This window comes from Arvicanthis niloticus, chromosome 15, assembly GCF_011762505.2.
Source record: "Arvicanthis niloticus isolate mArvNil1 chromosome 15, mArvNil1.pat.X, whole genome shotgun sequence".
Taxonomy (NCBI): domain Eukaryota; kingdom Metazoa; phylum Chordata; class Mammalia; order Rodentia; family Muridae; genus Arvicanthis; species Arvicanthis niloticus.
Genome location: NC_047672.1, coordinates 59,606,256 through 59,613,690, shown reverse-complemented (window position 1 = coordinate 59,613,690; position 7,435 = coordinate 59,606,256). Strand labels below are relative to the sequence as shown.

At 42.9% G+C, this 7,435-nt stretch overlaps 1 pseudogene across 1 annotated transcript; it reads left to right on the top strand.

Annotated features, from left to right (window-relative positions):
* Positions 1–448: 448 nt before the first annotated feature.
* LOC117720468 (uncharacterized) lies at positions 449–6,566 on the top strand (annotated as a pseudogene). Its single transcript, XR_013103899.1, has 5 exons — positions 449–585; positions 1,315–1,474; positions 2,405–2,536; positions 3,226–3,412; positions 5,987–6,566. The product of XR_013103899.1 is annotated as an uncharacterized LOC117720468 (transcript).
* Positions 6,567–7,435: the final 869 nt, after the last annotated feature.

Here is a 7,435-nt window from a genome sequence, read left to right as displayed (position 1 = left end):
CCCGGGGCAGTAGCCTGTATTTCACATGAATTGGCTCAGGTGGTATATTTATTATTGACAACAATTTCCCACATTCATGGTCTCTAGAGATTTGGGTGCTAAAGAAATTTTTTTTACCCATGTCAGGTTCCTAACCAACTCTTTCCATCTGAAGCACTTCACTTGTCATGAAGCAGAGAGAAAACTCTAACTTTGGATGGAGAATTTGCCAAAGGGTATACACTAGGTCATATGAGAGGCTCCAGGAAAGGGCACCCCAGAAACTGCACAATTTGGGGACATCTATTTAGCAGGTAGGTCATGGCAGTATCCAGTGACATCATCAGGAATGCCTTCCTTGGACATTCTCTTGTATCTAGGAAAGAAGTAGAACCTTCTATGATGTCACCTGTGTTGTGGTGATAACAACTGCCTGTGGGATATTTCTTCAGTGCCTTTTGGGTTCACAAACAGGCATGTTTTCCAGGCTGCGTAGGCTTTTTCGGAAAGAGAATGGTGATCAAGGAGAGACCACTCCGAGTAAGAAAGAAGCTGGCCTCCTGTCTTGTAAGAAAGGAAGACTGAAATCGTTCTGGGGAAGGCACAGTGAGTCCTGGGTAGAGTTGGGGAACTTCCTGGAAGAAATAGGCTTGAGCTGGGGCTTCCAGGAGTATGCCTTACAAGCTGGAGCCTTGGGATTTCTCAATGGTAGAACAAGAGTCAAGAATTTCTGAGTATTAGTTTGACAGGGAGCCGGGTACTGACAAGCCTGCAGCTACTTTTCTGGGAGCTATTCAATTTCATTTTGAGTGGCAAAGAATGCCATGAGGAGGAACTATGAGATTAACAGTATGTCTGTTCATGGTAGGAGTTGAAGCCCTTCATCCTCTAGATTACTACAGGTTAAAGGAGTCTCTGAGGACAAGAACAGAGAAGGATGTGACCCTGGTTATGTGTGGGGTCTCAGACAATTTGGGTTTCAACACACATGATTAGACCTTGATGGTGCTAAGCAATATGAACTCAAGGATTTACCTGCATCACATCTAATGTGAGCTGACAATGATCCCTAAGTCTTTATGTCTGAGGCAGCTTATGGATTTCAGTGCACAATACTCTCTGTAATAGAGAGTGTGGCATATATATGATGATGGTGGTTGGGAAGAGGGATATAGCTGAGCAGAACGGCTCAAAGATAGCTTTTCTGCTCCTTCTGGGATTCATTGTGTCTCTAGCTTTTCCTCTTCCTCACCCTTCTTTTAGGGGTAACAGAATGGTCTCTGCTGCCCCTGGGCCAACAACACTGCAAATTCATTTGTGTTTATTTATCTCCAGGCTCCGCTAGGCAAACATCATCCCAGAATTCTACCATCAATAACCAGAAAGAGATGACAAAATTGGAAGAACTGAAATTGAAGATCAAGAAGATGAGCTTTGAGGAGGAAGAAATTAGTCAAATGCTGAACCTGTACAATTATCAAGATTTGAACTACAGGTAGTAATTATGCTCAGGCCCCTGTTGACTGTATTGTGCCCTCTCTAGTAACCCAAGATTTCCTCTCATCAAAGGAGTGTGTCTTCTCTAATCATGCATGTGTGAAAGCCCTGACAGGTGTTGAGTAGTAGGATACTTGACCCTGAGGTGCTTGGAGTTTGATTGCTTCTGTCCAGAGCTGGAAGGACTTGGTCAGACTTGCTGCCACTCAGTGTGTGAATGAGATGCCTGCAGGTCATCACTGCTTTCCTCTGACTTTGGTCCTTATACTCTGAGACTATGGCACTTCCTTGGATTTAGCTGGCATTCTAATTGTGTTTGTGGGTGGGTTGGTGTGTATGTTTGAATGTAGTTGTGTGTGTGCTGTTCAGGATCCGAGGCTCTGGGACTTTTGATGGGGTTTGAGGATTTGTCTGATGCACAGTTTGCAGGTCAGGATAGTGTTGAGTCCGTAGAAAACCAAATTGTTCAACTGGGTACTTTGCTCCTTGTGTTTGCACTAGTGTCACATAGGAATCTCGTGGGGGAGGAAGTGTTATTAAGCATCTCCCTGGAAATACTCTTCTTGTCCTCTGAGAATTCATGTAACATTAGAAACCAAGGATTGAGATGCGTGCCTTTAAAATAAAAGAAAAGTCATCAGAAAAATGTATTGGACCCAAGATTGTGGCGGACTAGGAGAAACTTCTCACAGAACTAGTGTATTCCTTCAGGCTCACACGAGATGCTCTTGGAGGTCTGCTCCCTCCATTTGGTCCCCTGGCTCTGCTGTCCTGTGCCAAGGATTATAAGTTCAATCAGCAGCAATAGGCCCCATGTCCAAAGAGCAAGGATGAGGCATATATTATTGGCTGGGGTAGCCCAGGATACATCCGTTCTGCACATGACCCTTAAAGAAATATTTGTTCCATGTGCCATGCCCTAACACAGGATGAACATCGAATTCGATATCATTAAAAGAAGCCACAAAAAGACCATTATGAATATCCAGAAAATGACGAAGACAATAATTGATGCCATGGAGAAATACAAGGAGCTCATTGAAGAAAACCATTCCTACAGGTGAGTGACTGACACAGCTGAGACTCCAGCACTAGACAGGGAATGCTTCTGTCCTTCTAGGACTTTGAACAAACGTAAGGGCTCTCGTTCTATCCTGTTTCTTAACAAGAACCCTGCCTTGAGGCAAGGGTCATGGATTTGTACCTCTTGGACTCAGGTGTCCTAAGTCTGAAGAGTGTAGAAGTGTATAAGTTTGTAAGACCTTTCAATCTTTATTCTTCCAAATTCAGGATCCTCTAGATAGAAAACATTTCCACCTCGATGGGAATATCAAGCAACACTGAACCTCTAGGGCTCTGACAAGAGATTTAAAGATCTTGGATCCATGACAAAAATGGAAAGAGTGTATTCCTGTTGGGTCATCTCCCCTCTGTCAGAGGGGAATTGCCCTCTACCTGCTGATGGTTTTCTAGTACCAGGGACATATAAGCACCAATGAGGACCATTTCCTCTTTCTTGATGGACATAAACCCTCTTGCTGTCAGGCCTTACAGAAGTTCTTTCAGTGTGGTGGAATGTGGCTGGTCTCTGGATGTGACCTGCCTCTAATTGGTGTTGATATGTATACTGTGGACTCTAGTCTGAGGCTGTCTAGGGACCAGGACACTTGCAGGGATGATGGTACTGGGAGGAGTGACAGGCAAATGGAAGCTGGCTAGAAATCACCATTTTGTTTGTTTGTGGTTCAGCACCAGGCACTGCCAACTCCTTAGAGAATGTTCTCAACTGAAAGACAATGTCAGGGTATTGCTGCAGAGCGGGAACAGAAATCTGCTGGTGGAGCAGAGTGAACCACAAGTGTCCTATGAAGAAGATAAGAGCTTCTATGAGGAGGCCAACAAGAACATCTATGTCCCGGGTGCCAAGAACCAGCAGGTAGGATGAAACATCAGAGGCAGATTGCCCTCCTGAGCAACCACAAACATAGACAAACCAGTGTCACTCGCTTGAATCATCTGCTTCGCCTAAATTACCTTTTCTTCAAACATGACAGATTCCTCATTGCTTTCTGCTCACTTATAAGTTTTGCTCTCTCTCTCTCTCTCTCTCTCTCTCTCTCTCTCTCTCTCTCTGTGTGTGTGTGTGTGTGTGTGTGTGTGTGGTGTGGTGTGTTTGTGGTGTGTAGTGTGAATGCTTGTGCATCTAAGTTTTATTTGGCCAGGTATGGATGATTGTGTTTATACTAATATTTTGTGTTTGTTTAATGCAAGGTGATTTTGTAAGTGGTTTTTTTTGGTATGGGTGTTTGTATATACAAAAGTTTGTGTGTGTGTGTGTGTGTGTGTGTGTGTGTGTGTGTGTGTGTGTTGTTAATATGTGTGTGTCTCTCTCTCTATTTCTGTGTGTGTGTCTTTGTTCAGACATGCATCTGTGTGTGTTTCTAGATGCCAAGTTTAATGAGAAAAGCAATCTGAGATTCCAGTTTGCTTCCACGAAATATCAAATACAACAGTCCAATTATTCTGCATCAGAACCTAGCTCCCAAGAGAAACAAAACACAAAAAAATCTTTTAAAGTCAGATTTTCAAATGATTAGGGTCAAACTGTGATTCTCATTGAAGTCCTTTGGAGCAAGTCAAAAGAATATGGTGCATGGAGTTAAGGGGGAGGTTGCTGTATAAAATCCATGTGTTTATGTCCCTTTCCTGCTCTTGGTGAATTGCCAAGGCCCACTGGAATGTCAGGTGGCTCACTGTGCCTTCTTAGCATTCCAGGTTGTTTTCCTCATTGTCTGCTACCATTTCCTTTCCAGCTACCTCTACTCAGTAAAAGTTTGCCTTGGAGTTTTCATTGGATTTTATTCCTTGAGAGATTGAGTTGCTTGGAGCTGAATCTGCATCCAGCAGAAGTCCCAGAGCTGTGCTGCAAGAACAGGGCTGCTTCAGGAGCCCCTTGAAGGTCATGATACTCGAAAGCAACCAACCAATGTTATCTGTGTAGCATTCTGCAACTGCTGTTATTCAAAATCGCTTTCTCTGAGTTAAAATCGGTCTCAATGTGGGTTGGGAGTCATGAGGACCTTCAGACAGGTCTGGTAGTATAACATTGGGTAGGTCTGTCAGAAGACTTGCTCAGAAAGTGGAAATGAAGTCCCATTTACTCAGTGATTTAAGAACAAGCAGTAGAAGTAGACAGAGCAACTAGGGCACATCAGGGTTGTAGTGGTCTGCAGTGCAGCTCTGAAGGAGAAACTATCCAGATGTCCATCAGGTAAAGAGTGAAGATGTACCATTTGGTGCAGTCCTTCCATGGACCATTGCACAGTGTGAGATAATCCAAACAAGCATTTGGCCTTTCAACTTGTCAGCCTTATCTTGCTCAAAATATCTTTGACACAGTCAGATGATGGGGAAATGTTTTACATTTTTTACTAGTTATGGGACTTTCTTATTGTTCTGGGATCATAGCTTTGAATACCAAGTCAGTCAGGCTATGGTAAAGGGAGCTCCTATTGGAAGAAGCTGTTTACTTGGGGTCAAGTCTGAAACAGTGAACAAGAAGAAGAAGCTAGTCTTCCACCACCATGTGATCCTTAGCTGGGAAACAAACCTACTCTACACAGCCTTTGGAACTTGCTAAGCCAGATTAGATAATAGGCCAAGAAGCCTGATTCCAAGTTAGGTTTAAGGGAGGAAAGCATATCACTGACTGCACTGTCCATATGCTATGCCACTATGTACCTATCCCAGTCAAGATTTGATTTTTTTATACCTGAAAAATATACTGGTAGATTTTTTTATTAGCAATAACTGGGAAACTAAACTGGTTACTGCAATATACCATGCTGATAATGTGTGGTGAACACATATATTTTGTGTGTTTGAGAGTGTGCTGTACAAAACCCATAGACATACAGGTGTATTTTCTGTTTCTTCATGACCATCACCTTATAGTTCAGTGCCTAGCCTTGGGAGTCATTTTCTTTAACACACTCTTGCTGACCAAGTGTGCCCAGGGACCAGGGCAGTGCCCATGGATTTCATGGGAGGTTGTTTTTTTGTGTATTTCCAGATAAAGGAATTGACAAGTGGAACACAGGCAGGTTCCTCCACTGGAGAAATAATCAAAGCCTTCACTTCAATTCTTGACAGGTTCCTTATAAGACATCTATATGGTTTTTTAGGTAGCTCTCATCTCTCTTGAACTCAGATTCAGACATTGCTACAATGTTACTACTCAATATAATATACCTGGACTACTGGAAAAATATAATGTTTTTTTTTTTAACTCCAGTACATTGTATAGTTCACAGTTCAGTTTCTAGCAGTTTTTAAAAGCCGAGAAAATGATCCAAGCCCAGGTGCTGTATGACACTTGGGGATCAAGGAATGGCTTCAGCTGATGGGCCATGCTGGACTGTCCAGATGAATAGAATGGGTGTTGCAGGGAGAGATGAACTGACAAATCCTTACCAGGTCTTTGGCCCTTCCTTCCATAGGTCTAAAATGCTCCTGCAGAAACTCGAACATGGCACAGACCAGGACAAGATCTCCCACCTAGAGAACTGCTGTGTGAGGTGCACTGTGTGCAGCAAATGCACCACTATGGCATCTCATCCCTAATCACCATGGCAATCGTGGGCTGCAGTTTCTTCTTTATCTTGCTTTCCTTGGCGTGAATAGGCCTTAATTTCATCTAGCCACTAGCCCAGCAAGAGTGCACATTTGGAGGAAGACAAGTGCTGAGGCACATCGAGAACTGCTGGGCATCCAGGAAGAGTCAGAGTATACATTTTCTCTTGCCCGATGGGTCATCAAGAATAGCTTCATAAATACCAGTCAACAAACTTGCAGACTTTGAGACAAAAACTGTAACCTGTATTATGCTCAGTCTTGGGAGGACATATCCTTCAAACACAGACTCCAAAATAGGAGACCTGCTTACATTTCTCTTGAAAAGATTATTTCCATCAGTAACTGCTTTCCTACTATGTTGCCAAGGCCAGCCACAGGCTGTAAGTCTGTGATGCAAAATGAGCAGCCAAAGAATGCTGCTTCCCACAATTCTGGAGTTTAGATTTTGGTTTGAGTTTTTCTAACTTTGGTTATTTGGTTATCCTTGTTTTCATTTGAAATTTGTTATTGATTTGTTGTTGTTTTGTTCTTGTAATTGATTTGATATTTTGATAAGGCTATACACTGTACATATTTACTGTCCAGTTTCACTTACTTTTGAGTAAATTGAATGTATTCTTATGAATGAAAGAGTGATCTCTAACTCTTCACTCATAAGAACCTTCCTTATTCAGGTGAGGTGTCACCAAGTTGAAATTCCACAGCTATCAGACAGAGATGGATGTCTAAATTCTCAAGAGGCTTGGGCTTCTTAATTAATTCCTGATCTGGCTTATCCGGGTCAGTGAACAGGGTCTAGCAAGAGAGAGAAAGAGTAGTGATGGAGGGGCAAGAGGCGAGAAGAATGAAGACAAGACAGAAAGTCTGATCAAGTCCCATTTAGCAGAAGGAAATTCTGGGTATTTATATGCTTTACCACATGCCTTGCAGCCATTGACAAGCAGGGGAACACAGCTGAAGGTGCTTTACCACATGTGCCTTTCAGCTGGGGGCACTAAACAGCAAAACAAGATATGTTAGAAAAGCAAGATGTTTATCAGAGTGTGCTCAGCTGTTGTAGTCTGTTTGCAAAACAAGTCTCTTGTGTTGGTATATTGCTCAGATGGCTGCAAAGAAGATAGCTACTTTCTGCTAGGAGTCAGCTCGCAAGAACTTCCCAGCTAGACTGAGCTAACAAAGGTGTTGAGAGCCCACTCCTAGCAGAAAGCAGCTATCCTCTTTGCAGCCATCTTGGGCCATACATTTGTAGGTTGATCCTTGTAGACCCTAACTAAAGACTTGTTTTTCTAGCCTGATATTTTTGCAAGCAGCTCACAACTGCTGA